This window comes from Bactrocera neohumeralis, chromosome 3, assembly GCF_024586455.1.
Source record: "Bactrocera neohumeralis isolate Rockhampton chromosome 3, APGP_CSIRO_Bneo_wtdbg2-racon-allhic-juicebox.fasta_v2, whole genome shotgun sequence".
Taxonomy (NCBI): domain Eukaryota; kingdom Metazoa; phylum Arthropoda; class Insecta; order Diptera; family Tephritidae; genus Bactrocera; species Bactrocera neohumeralis.
Window position 1 is genome coordinate 76,593,123 of NC_065920.1, and position 12,799 is coordinate 76,605,921.

Below are 12,799 nucleotides of genomic sequence, written 5' to 3' on the forward strand. Positions count from 1 at the left end.
ATTTATTGCTTAAATTTGATTTAAATATTTTCAACTGCATTACAAATATATAATTTGCTTCATAAAATTATATAGTAATTTGGCAGTGTAAGAATAATAGGATAATGTAAATGCATTAGATAAAAGTATACAAAGATGTAATTTTTGAATTCGTATTGCCAATTAGAAAAGTGGCATCATTATTGCTTCTGACCAATTTCGTAAATATTTACGAATGAGCGTGGGGAAAGAAGAATGAGATAGGCCTGTGGGAAAAAGATACGACAAAACAGATGTAAAGAGGCAATTTAACAAATTGAGGAATTTTAGAGATCTGTTTTAAAATTGCGAAAGATTTTTAAAGGAAAGTTGCTGTTGCAATTGCTAGTTGTTGTTCGATGGTTGAACTTGACTTTGGATGCATGTTTTTGTTGTAACTGCATTTACAGTAATTTTTGAAGTGTTATGTTGTTGTTATTGTTGTAGCGGCTGCCCAATCTGCGCTTGGATGGTTAGCTTCAGGTTGGTTGTCAAGAAAGTCATTTAGCGGTAGCTCTAGGAAACGAACTGTTTCGTCGAGTTCTGACAATAGGGAGAACGTTGTTAGATGAGTGGGGTTCTTTGGCCATGTAAAGAAGTGGTTAGTGTCATGCGGGGATTCATTGCATGTTGGACATACATATACATACATACATATGTGTGTATATGGTCGATTTTGGTTAGGTAGAAATGTAACCCGCTACAGAATCCTGAACGATGTTGCGCAAGGGTCACTCTAGATTCTTGTGGCACCCGCGCTCTTCGTTAACAATGGTGGTTTGACTCTAGGTGAAGGTGTTAAAGCTCCACTGAGAATGGCTCTCAATTCGTGTCCGAGCACGTTCGAAATCAAATCAAAATTTCATCGAAAAAGGAAAATGTTCTTCCAGGGAGATATGTATGTACATATATTAAATTGGCAATACAATTGCTTATTTTCACCAATTATTTTTTCATATTAAAACTTTTGAGCATATCAAAGAGCAACAAATGAATAATATTTTGTGAATTTTTCATAAAAATTCAGCCATGGCCAGCTGGTTTCCGGAGGCACCGCCCCAAAAGTGTCTCCTCGCGGTGGTCAGCGAACAGACGAAGCATTCATCTAAAATCAAAAAAACCAAAAATTCAGCGGTTAGTAGATGAGTAAAGTTTGTGATTAATCGTTGGATTTGAAAAAAAAATAATAAATTTTGGCAAAGTTGGATACAAAACAGTATGATTTTAGGTTTATTTTTCACCACAAGTTGCCTTAAAAATTTTTTTGAAATCGAAACATAAAACCCGGAGATCAATCACGAAGTCATTCTATTTGGAAGAACTGTGAAAATTTTCAATAAGATCGCTTCACTAGTTTTTGATAAATCGTGACCACCGACTTTGCAAACGATGTTACTAGAAAAACACGATCAAGGATTGAAATAGCCGGTCAGTCTGGCCTGACTGTTGCTGCGAATGACTTAAATGCATGTTTTTGTTTCAATTAGTGATATTTGTTCCTTATAGTGTTGAAAGTGTGGTCTAAGAACTCCATGTTTAAGCCTACGAAGAACTGTGGATGTCAATTTACTATTAATTTTAGTTTATGGGTTACTTTATTGTTCCAATTCTTATTAACTGAACGAAGTTGTGCAGTTTCGAACTTAACATTAAAGTCTATGATAGTGAAACTTATAAGATAAACAATCTAAAAATGCTCTATACTGCCTTTGACCTTCGAGTCATGTGAAGCCAGGTGTAAGCGCCAGCTTATAACGCCTCGTTCAAAAGCGCTAGCCGATCCCGCAGCATCTTTTGCTGTTAAAAACCACTTTTATTAATCGTTTAATTTACGTTTTTGCAGCTTTTTGCTGCGGATGATTTATAATAGACTAATTTACATTTCAAAAAGTAACAGTCGTTTGTTAAGTATCAACGATTATTCTCAATGGATGGAGTAGTTTGTGACTTGTTGACTGGTTAGTGACTCATTAGAGTTAACAGTATGAATGAACAACAACCAGCTTGAAGCCAAAGCAAATAAACAAAATGCAGTTACTATTCAGAAATTCGGTTTAATTTGCTGGAATTCCACAGGCTTTGTATGTATGTATGTATGTTGGCATAAGTGACGTTGCGTTCTTTGAGTCTTCTATGAACGTTATTTTTTACCCATTGCTGGCGGTGTGTCACCTCATAAACAACATACATACGTCATAATTTGTTGTTTCTGACTTTTAATTATATAATTTTTTCTCGCGTTCACCTTGTGATTTAATTTATATTCGCAATCGCTTTTTGCTTCGTGGAGATCCGCTTAGATCCGCAGCTATATTTAGAATCAAGTGCTGTCTTCAAGCCTCCATGTGTTTGTTGTAATGTTTAGTTTATTTTTTGTTATTGTTGTTATAAGAGTTGACACTGCCAGTGCTCACCGATATTCGTGCACCAGTGATTTATTAGGCAAAAATGTACAACAAAGTGGAAACTGTGTGAATATAACAGTGAGGGTGGTGCATCCACACGCACACACACAAAGCCGTCCACATGCACATATGTACATACATACATACCTGCACTCTTATATGCCTGTGAAGAATTGCCGGGCTGTCATGTCATTAGAATATTGATAATGACTGACACTAAAGCTGTCAAATTGTCACATGGAATCAGCCGGCACAGGCTAGTGGGTGGACCGGCATTGTTGTGCCTTAACAAAAAGTAAAAAAAAAAGTATAATGGATTCAGTTCATGTGTAGAGTGGATAAAAAAACGATTGTTTTCACTTGCTTGGTCTCTGAAAAATAGGTTCTTAGTCACTTCTAAGAAAATAACTCCAAGTGTGAGCTTTTAATTGCAACAGAAGTTTTCAAGAACTGGTAAAATATCGGGTTACATAGATTTTATAGGAAATGGAATATTCTACAAAAACGTATCTGACGATTTACGATTCGATAGCGGTAGGTTCACGAAAAAGCTGTTTCGACGGGTTCTGACCATAGAGAGAAGGTTGTTCAGAGGGATCCTTTGTATGCTGGACGTACATACATATAAGTATATGGTCGATTCTGGATAAGTAGGAGTTTAACCTGCTACCGAAACCAAAACGAAGTTGCGCAAGGGTCACTTTAGATTCTTGTGGTAACTCCAGGTCTTCGTCAGCATTTGGTGGTGCTTTGACTCTAAGTGGGCCATTCACTCAGATGAAGTCGGTAAGGTGTTAAAGCTCCTCTGAGAATGGCTCCCGGATCGTGTCCGCACTGCGTCCGAAATCAGGTCGGCGTACTGTCGATTTTGTTGAAGAAGGACTTCTTTGTTTGAATTTTTTAGAAAATGTTCTTTCAGGTTTTTTAGAAGCGAGATTTGAATTTTACTAAAATTTTACTTTTAGGGCGAATGCTTTTGTCGTATGACCGAAATGTTGTCAAAAATGCCGCAGAACTTTGACCTTAAGATTTTAACTCTAAGATCATTTGAAGTTTGAGGAATTTTTATGGAAATATTGCGGAGAATGTGATATAAAGATATACTGGTTTTGTTAAGACGCCATAGCCAGAAAGTCTGAGTGCACTTTCTCCATAATTTGAATTCTTTATATGCTCCACGTTTTTGGGAATTTCTGATATAACAGAAGTTAATCGAATCGTAATTTAATTATTGTCTAACCAGTCTTTCCGAATTTCTTCTGCAGCCATTTTCTAAATTATTTATTCGAAGCAATTTTTCTTTCCAAAACTTTCAAGTACCCATAGTGTAAGTTGATGCTATTGTCATTGGGTTGAGGCGGCTTTCAATTCTCATGTACACATACTTTCGACGCAGAATGTACTGGTTGTTTTCAGTTTAGCCGAATTATCGGTTTGTAAATAATTCCATTTATGATTTTAATCTTCCAATTATCAATTTGTTTAACGACCTCAAATCAACTTTGTCTTTTTTCTCACTAATGGAGCAATGCGTACTCGGCGTGCTGATAAAAAAGTTAAAAATAGAAATACGAATCAATGGACTGAGCTTCAATACGATTCAAACAAGAGCTTTATTTTATTTACCTAAAGCACGCATTAACAGTTTCCATAAAGCTGAAATTTGAGCATTGACTTTGTTTCATTCAAAAAAGAATTTGTCTGATCCTCCTTAGATGAAAACTGATTTTAATAGCTGTAAACATCTCTATTTGGGATCTAGGTTTGATATTGTGAATAAAGAAGAATTTAATTGAAATTTGCACTGCAACTTAAGGGATTACTAGGGTTTCTGCGGGTAAAAAACAGTCTCTTTTCAAAAATTATTTTCAAATATTTCTAATCAAAAAAAAATCCTTCGTCCAAGTCTTTAAGAATTGTATCTCAAAAACCTTTATAAAATTTCATGAAGATCGGTTAAGTAGTTCTCGAGAAATCTTGTCAACCTGCTTCAAAACTACAGTTTCGAGAAAAAGGCATTTAAAAACGGCAATAAAAAATCGATTTTTTGAAACCCGTAAACCCATGTAACCCATTAAGATCTATTGCTAAACCGGCAGTTTGCAAAAGAGCTTATGCCCATATTAGACAGTGGCTTCTTGAGCCTGTGGTGGTGAGTGTAGAATGCGACTAATAGACGGAATTCGTCTCTGAAGAGGTTTGCCATATCTCATTGCGAGGCAGTTCCTTTATGGTGTGTGACCCCACCAGGTTATGGTTCCACCATCTTACATAGTTGCCTAGTACACTTTTATGCTCAAGCACCCAGAGGATTTGTACATGCTGGCAAACTGATGTTCAGCCCCTCAGTAGATCACGAGTGGAATCTTTGTAGTCATCTTTAATGGCGAGGTTAACTTTAAACTTCTTTGTAAAGAGTGCCCTTTTCATAACGGGTTATCTTGGGAGGGAAGACCTTCTCTTCACTTGTTGAGATGATTTCATCTTCATTTTTCCATACCCCTTGGCTGCCTTGAGTAGTATGGTAAAGCTTCGTTGTCTGATTGTTTATTATATAAAGCCGTTTGCTATTTACCTTTCGGGTCGATATGACCGGGCGTTATTCCCGCAGGGTTAAAAGCTGCGAATCTTTGATAGATAAAAAAGAATATAAAATCAACATTTGTGACAGTCGCTGCCTTCATCAAAGCTATATATTTTCATTGATGTTGACAACAACAACAATAATATATATTTATGTTAGAATGCACATGCCGTGGAATACGGAAAATTTAAGATGATTTGATAGACACAAATAAAAGCCGTATATAGATATATGTGTATGTATGTATGTATGTAACATTTTTCTTCATATGTATATTATTGTGTATGTATATGCATCGATAAATTTCTGAAAATTTAGTCTTTAATAGCTGGCACCATCCGATTTTTATGAGTAATGAGCTTACTTATTCACGTGTATTTTTTATAGTTTTTAGTTTTTGTGCCAAAAATATTACTTCTTATTAGAATTGTTTTACTTCTATGCCTGTCACATTTGTCACGCTAAATTAAGTTATTAAGCATAATTTCTGCTAATTAATGATGTGAAGACAGAACTTAACAAAGGGTGACCAATTATAGAGAACGGTGTGTGGCTGAAGAAAAGAACGACGTACGATGTTGGAAAAAATAATAGAAACAAAAACCACAATTCTGGGAATATTTTGCGTTCCGTTTCGTAAAGAGAAGTTTAGATTAAATACTTTCAAGTAAGTTTAGCTTATACCATTAAAGTAAGAAAAATTATCAAGTTTTGTGAAAATTCGTTATTCGTTTCGGCCTTTATATTCAGAGCGGGCTGCAGATTCCTTGCACAACTGTGGAGCGTAGTATCATAGAAAAACTCAAAAACAAAATAAAAAATATTTTCTGCAGTTCACTATAAGGAGACTGGACGGAAAGTGATCCAAATACCAAAAGTTCGATGGCATTTTATTTGTTTCCTCAAAGAACCTCAAAAATACCTTGCAATCTTCAGGGTTTAGTCGTATTAATAAGAAAAATACAAATCGAATAGGATTTGAAGGATAGGAAAATACCACTTTTAAAGGAAAAAATATATATCTATCGTAAAAAGACTCTCGTAAAGAAACATAGCCCATTAAAATTGTATTAACGTAGTCTGATGAAACTAAAATTAATTTGTTCGGATCTGATGAAAAAATATATAGTATGTAGAACGCTCATAAAATACTGCCTTCGATACTCAAATTCCCATAAAAACTGTTAAACATTGAGGAGGTAAGACTTATTATAATACTATGGGGATGCTTTTCCGCCTTTAGAATTGGTTTTATATTCAGGATGGCAGAAAAAATGTGTGGTCCAGACGACGTTATTAAACTGGAGAAAGGATATGGTATCATATGCCTAGAAAGAAATGAAGAATTGGAATTTGTGTAGGGTACTGAACCCAAAACTTGTTCCAGGACCAGAAAATTAATGTGATGGAGTGGCTTGCACAGTCCCCTGATCAAAATCGCATAGAGCACTTGTGGGGAATACTAAAGAAGAGAATAGGTGGTTTTTAACTAAACTAGTCGGAAACATTTTGCTTATATTATTTTTTCCAAGCGCAAAAAATTACATGTATTTTGTTAATATAAAATTAAGGAAAAGCCTGTTCTTTCCCTTTTACATACATACGTGTAAAAAAAATTAACCAAGCAACCAGCTTGTGTCTATTATTTTTGCCGAAACTGTACTTATGCGTATGCCGAATTGGTTATACATATGCTTATATGTACTTGTATGTATGTAGATAAATGTTTGTTCTGCTGTGTGGCCAAAAAGCCAGGTGTGGGGGTTTCCTTTTCATTTCGTATATTTTTTTGTCTTTTTTCTTCCACGAGAGCCGACTTTTATATATTGTTTTTATATATGTATTTTTCCAAACATCAAACAGACTCGCTAACAAGATGAACGCGAATCGCAAATAATAAATTCAAAATAGCAAAAAAGAGAAGAAAATTAGCCGCATTTGCACATAATTCTTGGATTTACACCCGGACCTGTGTTCTTCTGTGAGGAAGTCGCATTTGTTGACGATTCTAATATCAAAAAATATAAAATTTTTCTAACGTTAAATGCTTGTGTGTTCATTTGGAAATTCTTCAAAATTTGTATGCAAGCAACATAACAGAAATAAATATTATATATGAAAATTATTGTAGAAGTTCTCGAAAAGCTATGAAGCTATCATCTAAGTGTAGTGAGTAGTCCATTTCACTCTTATTGAAAGATGTGGCGCAAGGGATTACAACAATTTGTCGCGCTGAATCATCCGTCAAGTAGAATACTCATACAGACATATGACAACGTACACACATGCATACATATATATATAAATATATATACCAGCGGTCATATTTGTGTGCCACCTACGCCAAGAATTGTAATGCCAATAATTGCACATATGAAAGTTTGTATGCATGTGGACTGTGTTTGCCTGCGCTTTGATATATTTTCATGAAGTAGAGATCATTACCAAACGGAACTGCCTTCGAAATTAAGCAAGTCGCCACATCTTGTGTGGGTGTGTCCGTAATTCCGCTGCCGGTGTGATGCAGCTGTGTGTTTGTGTGTGTGTTTTAGCGTCTAATGCGTTCATCGAATAAACAAGTCATATGAATAGCATATTATATACACATTACAGCTCAAGATATATATCCATATTCAAATGTTTGCGCATTTATTTGTCATCAGTTTCGCAAAATGTTGTAAAAACATTTTTTATTGCTGGCGTCGTTTGATAAAAAAATAATAATTCAAATGCAAAAGCAATTTTTGAATAAAATTCAGTTTATGATTGCGCAATTTTAGTTTTGACGCCACACATTGGCAGAGTGAATGCACTACTGTGTTCTTATATGTTTAGAAAACTCTACGGTCTTTGCTATTGAATTGCTATTCCTTGTTCTAACAAGTAAAGGAAACCTCTTCAGTACAGCCAAAGTGCTCGAAATGCATAAAGGATATAAACGATTTGATCTCATAAGACCGAAGTTTCGGTGTCATATGCTTCCAAGTGATAATTTGCTGGTTACAAACTCTTTAGCTCCGACTGGTGGTATTCTAAAAACAGACCGAAATAACACGGATCAGTTAAGTGCTGGCAGTGTTGCATGCATAATTGAATTATAACCTCGACAATATGCAACGAATACTCTCACCTCATGGCTACGCCGTGGCTGACAAGCTCACTACTTATTGCCTAAATTTATAATTTTTGTCTTCTTCGTACTATTTCGGTACTACTGAAAAGGTATACAGATTAATAATCGCCGATTAGTTAAAAAAAATTGTGTATTGAATGTTTCAATTGATAATTTCCGGGATATTGCAATGTTAAGGGGTACACCTAGTGTGACGGCTTAACAAAAGTTGTGTGTTTCTTAAAAACCTGTGAATTCTGGAAGACCTGCGACCTCTTCAACTAAAGGAAATATTAAAAAGTGAAGGATATGGTAACTTGAAAATTACCAGGCAGGTGTTAGAGAGATGGCAAGAGAGCTCGACATCTCTCGCGAGTCCGTTCGAATGATTTTGGTTGATATTTTGGGTGTGAAACGCGTGCTTGCTCGAATCCCATGATCTTGTTAATTCCGATCCCACATTCATGGAGAGCATTATAACGTCCGGTGAGACATGCAAACAAGTCAACAATCATCGGAATGGAATCACAACTCGCTGAAGAATTTTAAGACCATCCCACAAAGTGCTCATGAAAAGTGTTCCGAGGACTGGAAAAATCGTTGGCATAAGTGTATTACATCTGATGGGGATTACTTTGAAGGCGACAGAATAAATATTCATGAATAATTAAATTGTTTGCCTTTTATTTACGATTTCTGGGTACTTTTTTGTCACAATGTATTTACACATGTTTCAAGAATATACAGTGAAATTAATAAAAATCAATAATTAAGTATTTTTTGAGTTAAAAGAGATCTACGAACGGTCCTTGACCGCTGCGGTGTAGGCTTTCTCTGTGGATGAACCCTAAAAAAATCAAAAATTGACAAAATGGCGGCATTTAAAAAAGGTGATTTTACTCTAACATGTTTGACCCGCCGATTCTGTCATTGTATGAAAATATATATACAAAATAGACAGACAAAAATTTTATGAAGATCAGAACATTAGTCATTGGCTTATCCCTGCAGAAAATTCGAAAAATGTTTTTTTAAGAAAATGCGTTTAAATACTAACTGATTGAACGAATTGAAATTTTAGTATATTATTTTTAAAGGTATAAACGATCGAAATATGAAAAAAATTATTTTTTTTAATATCTTCTTAAGGAAATGTGTTTAAATCCAAAGTTACAATGACGCTTGGTAATTAAAAGTGAACAAGTTTGAAACTTCTGAATTTCCCCACACACTCGTGAACTTTTGAAATGCATCTAAAAATTCTATTAGATGGAGAAACCCCAAAAAATATATTATACGTCTTTGGTAAAAGCGATTATACCGTCCGAAATATTATTATTCGGCATACGTGACATGTATTTCAATCAGCAATTATAAAAAAAATAAGATTTTTTGGCTAAATAAGCATTTGGGAATTTAATTTGTGTGGACAAACATAGCAATGAGCGAGAAAGAACATTCTACTGATTATGTGGACGTGAGCAAATCTGCATCGAGTGCAAAATAAAAATAGAAATAAAATTTCAATTAATGTAAATATAATTTTGGCCAAAAAATATGTTAAAATTTATTTATTTTTATTGAAACAGAACAGAATGAGTTTTGTTGTTGGTCAGTTACAAATTGGGTACTTTAATTAGACACCCACTTAATATTGCAACCATTACTCTATGTAGACTGCAGAAAATACAATAATCACAAACATTGAAGTGTAGTTGTGGGAAGAATCGGGAATATTAATGGAACTTTCTATGTCATAAATTGCTTAATTTTCTTTAACCCGTTTTTAATACAAAAATATTGAGGGCAAGGAAATATTCACTAAGAACTTTTCTGGAGAAAAAAATAAGACTGCTGCTGTGTTTTCAATATTCCTGTAGGTTATAAGGCTTAGCATATGTTTCTACAAAGCTTCATCTATAAAGAATAATAGAGCAACTTTTTCTATACTTTTTTAGATTTAGTTAAACTCACACAGAGCACGCTTGAAAAGGGAATAATCTGCAAAATTTAGTTTTCTCATTTATACAGTAAAATTATATGAAGAAATAGATCTGAGGGCACGCTGAGAAATATTGTAATTAATATTTCCTAATATTTAAGGATTTATAACGTCGAAAACAAATTAAAGGCAGAGAAGAAACCATTGATTTTCACGAGATTCATAAGACGGTATGGTGTCAACAAACTTTAAGGAGCAGAGGGAAAAGTTAAGAAAAATATTTTAAATGCGTTCAATCCTATTAAATTAGGATAGACAATATGGTAAGAATCGACTACATCGATTCCGTATATTGGCTATTTTTTAAAGAAATGCTGATTCCTCCAAAACATTTGGGTTTAGTGAGAGGATGAGATGATTTTTACACATTTTAACAACATTCGTACATATTTTGACCGTAATATGTTGGCTATAGTTTAACCGTTAAACTACGTCAACATATTTTTATACCCTGTTTTCTAAGAAATGCTAATTTTTTCAAGACATGTGAGCCTAACTTCGGTTAGTTTACAAAATAGTGCTTCTTAAGGTTAGATATCTTTAGAAAATTACAACGAAGTTCACTGGCGTTACAATTAAGATTGAGAGACTCCTCGAAGTCATGAGTGAGTTCTTAGAAAAACTTAATTCAAACCACCCTTATAGCAAGAAATTTTCACAATACGCACCACTATTTCGACAAATTATGTCCACTTTAGTTTAATCGCTGAATTAGGTCGAAATATTTTTTTATCATATTTTTTTAGGAATTTTAATTTTACCAGAACATGTCGGTCAAACTAACGTTAGTTTATAAAATAACAATCATTAGAGTTAGAACTTCCTTGAGAATTATAATAAAGTCCACTGACATTACAAACAAGACTGTGAGACTCATCGAAGTTTTGAGTAAGGGAATGTGTTTGAACTTAAAATTCAAAAAAAAAAGAAACATAACTTTTGAAGCGTTCATTAAAAATTAACTCATAAAAAATAAATAAAGAAAATAAAAAAATTTCGTTATCTCTGGGAATTTTAACAATAACTAAACTTATACATGATTTTTTTGACCAATTACAGTCTGCTATAGTTTAACCGCTAAATTATGCCGAAACATTCTTATATCCTGTTTGTGCTTCAAACATGTGCAAGAACCACAGATATTAATTACTATTATATGATAAGAGATGAAGTTAGTGAACATTTTGTGGTCGGAAATTCCAAAAAAGTGGAAATCCATGTCATCTTTTTTACTTTTTGCATTAGCAAATCCGTTCTAGAAATGCCGCTTAAACCATTTAACCTTAAAAGGTCGTTAAGTAGCGAAACCGCAACGCATGCGTGAATTCACTGGAAATGAAAAACAAAAATAAAACAATGAAAATAAATATAAACAACATAATAAATATCAACAGCTAGTTATTAAAATAAAAAATTAAAAGCCGGTTTTAAGTAAACATTTCAAATTCATTCAAAACTCAACAAATATGAATCACAATTTAGCATACGAACGGAAGCGGCGAATATGCTCACATTTTTATGTCTGTTAATATTTATTGATTTTGCTAAAATTATTAATTTTTTATTATATGTTTTTGTTTTTTTTTGTGGAAATTTATAGGAGTAAATGAGATTTAAGTCACTTAAGTGTAGATTTTGGAACACAGGTGTATGATTTTTTATTTTTTTTTTATAAAAAAATGAGTTTAGAGACTTTATTTTAGTAAATATTTATTAAAACAAAAATTAGAAAGAAAAATAAAAAAAAAAAATATTAAAAAAAATATTTTTGTAAATTTATTAAATATCTATCAAAATTATTATATAATTTCAAAAAAATTTGCTTATTATTTGTTTTTTTTTTTAACCCTAAAAATAATATTTAAAAATATTTACAACAAAGAATTCAAAAATAAATGCGGCGTAAACAACAAAAAATTCAAAATTCCCTTGGGAAATTCTATTTTGGCGCTTCTTCGATTTACTTTATATAAAAAAGTTGTAAATTCCTACGTATAAGCAAGCAGTAAACAATTTTGCCGAGTGATAAGCCACGGTGATAAGCATGAATGATTTAATAATTAGCTGATAGCCGTTCAATTGATTAAATAGATCACTTCAAAAAATAATATTTACATACATTGAATTCTCGGAAATCCAAATTTGAAACGCACAAAAATCGAAAAGCACATAAATATACATACACATACTCACAGAGCACGCAACGTCGCCACCAAAACTGCTGTCACTGATGACTTAATAACCTCATCAACAAAACCGCATACGCCTCGTCTGACGACTTGTCTCGTGTATCGCACGACGACGGCTACGTCATCGATGCGGCTGCCGGCCAAAAACTGTCTCAGCGCATTTATGTTTTATTTTATTGTCTTTTCTTTTGTTTTTGTAGCAAGTTGTTGTGTTTGTTATTGTTGCTTTTGCTGTTGTATTATTGTATTGTTTTACTTGTTGTTGTATTGTTGTGTTTTTGTTTTTGGCTGTCTATGAGTAGAATTACTTTCGGCTTCGTCGAGTTCTCAGCTCAGCGATCAGCATTCAGCCAGACGCACACACAGCTCACTGCACAGCAACACATACACACGCAGCAGCACAGCGGCGATCGTTTTCATTTAAGTTCGTTACAGCGGAGATTTTGAAATCAGTTGGACACTTGCGGCCGTCGCGTTCAAATCGGAAAA

At 33.7% G+C, this 12,799-nt stretch overlaps 1 long non-coding RNA gene across 1 annotated transcript; it reads right to left on the minus strand.

The window, feature by feature from the left end:
• Positions 1–1,145: 1,145 nt before the first annotated feature.
• LOC126752162 (uncharacterized) lies at positions 1,146–12,672 on the minus strand. Its single transcript, XR_007665967.1, has 3 exons — positions 12,315–12,672; positions 4,050–5,051; positions 1,146–3,967 (listed from the first exon to the last, which is right to left on the minus strand). It is a non-coding gene; the product is annotated as an uncharacterized LOC126752162 (long non-coding RNA).
• Between the last annotated feature and the right edge of the window lie 127 nt (positions 12,673–12,799).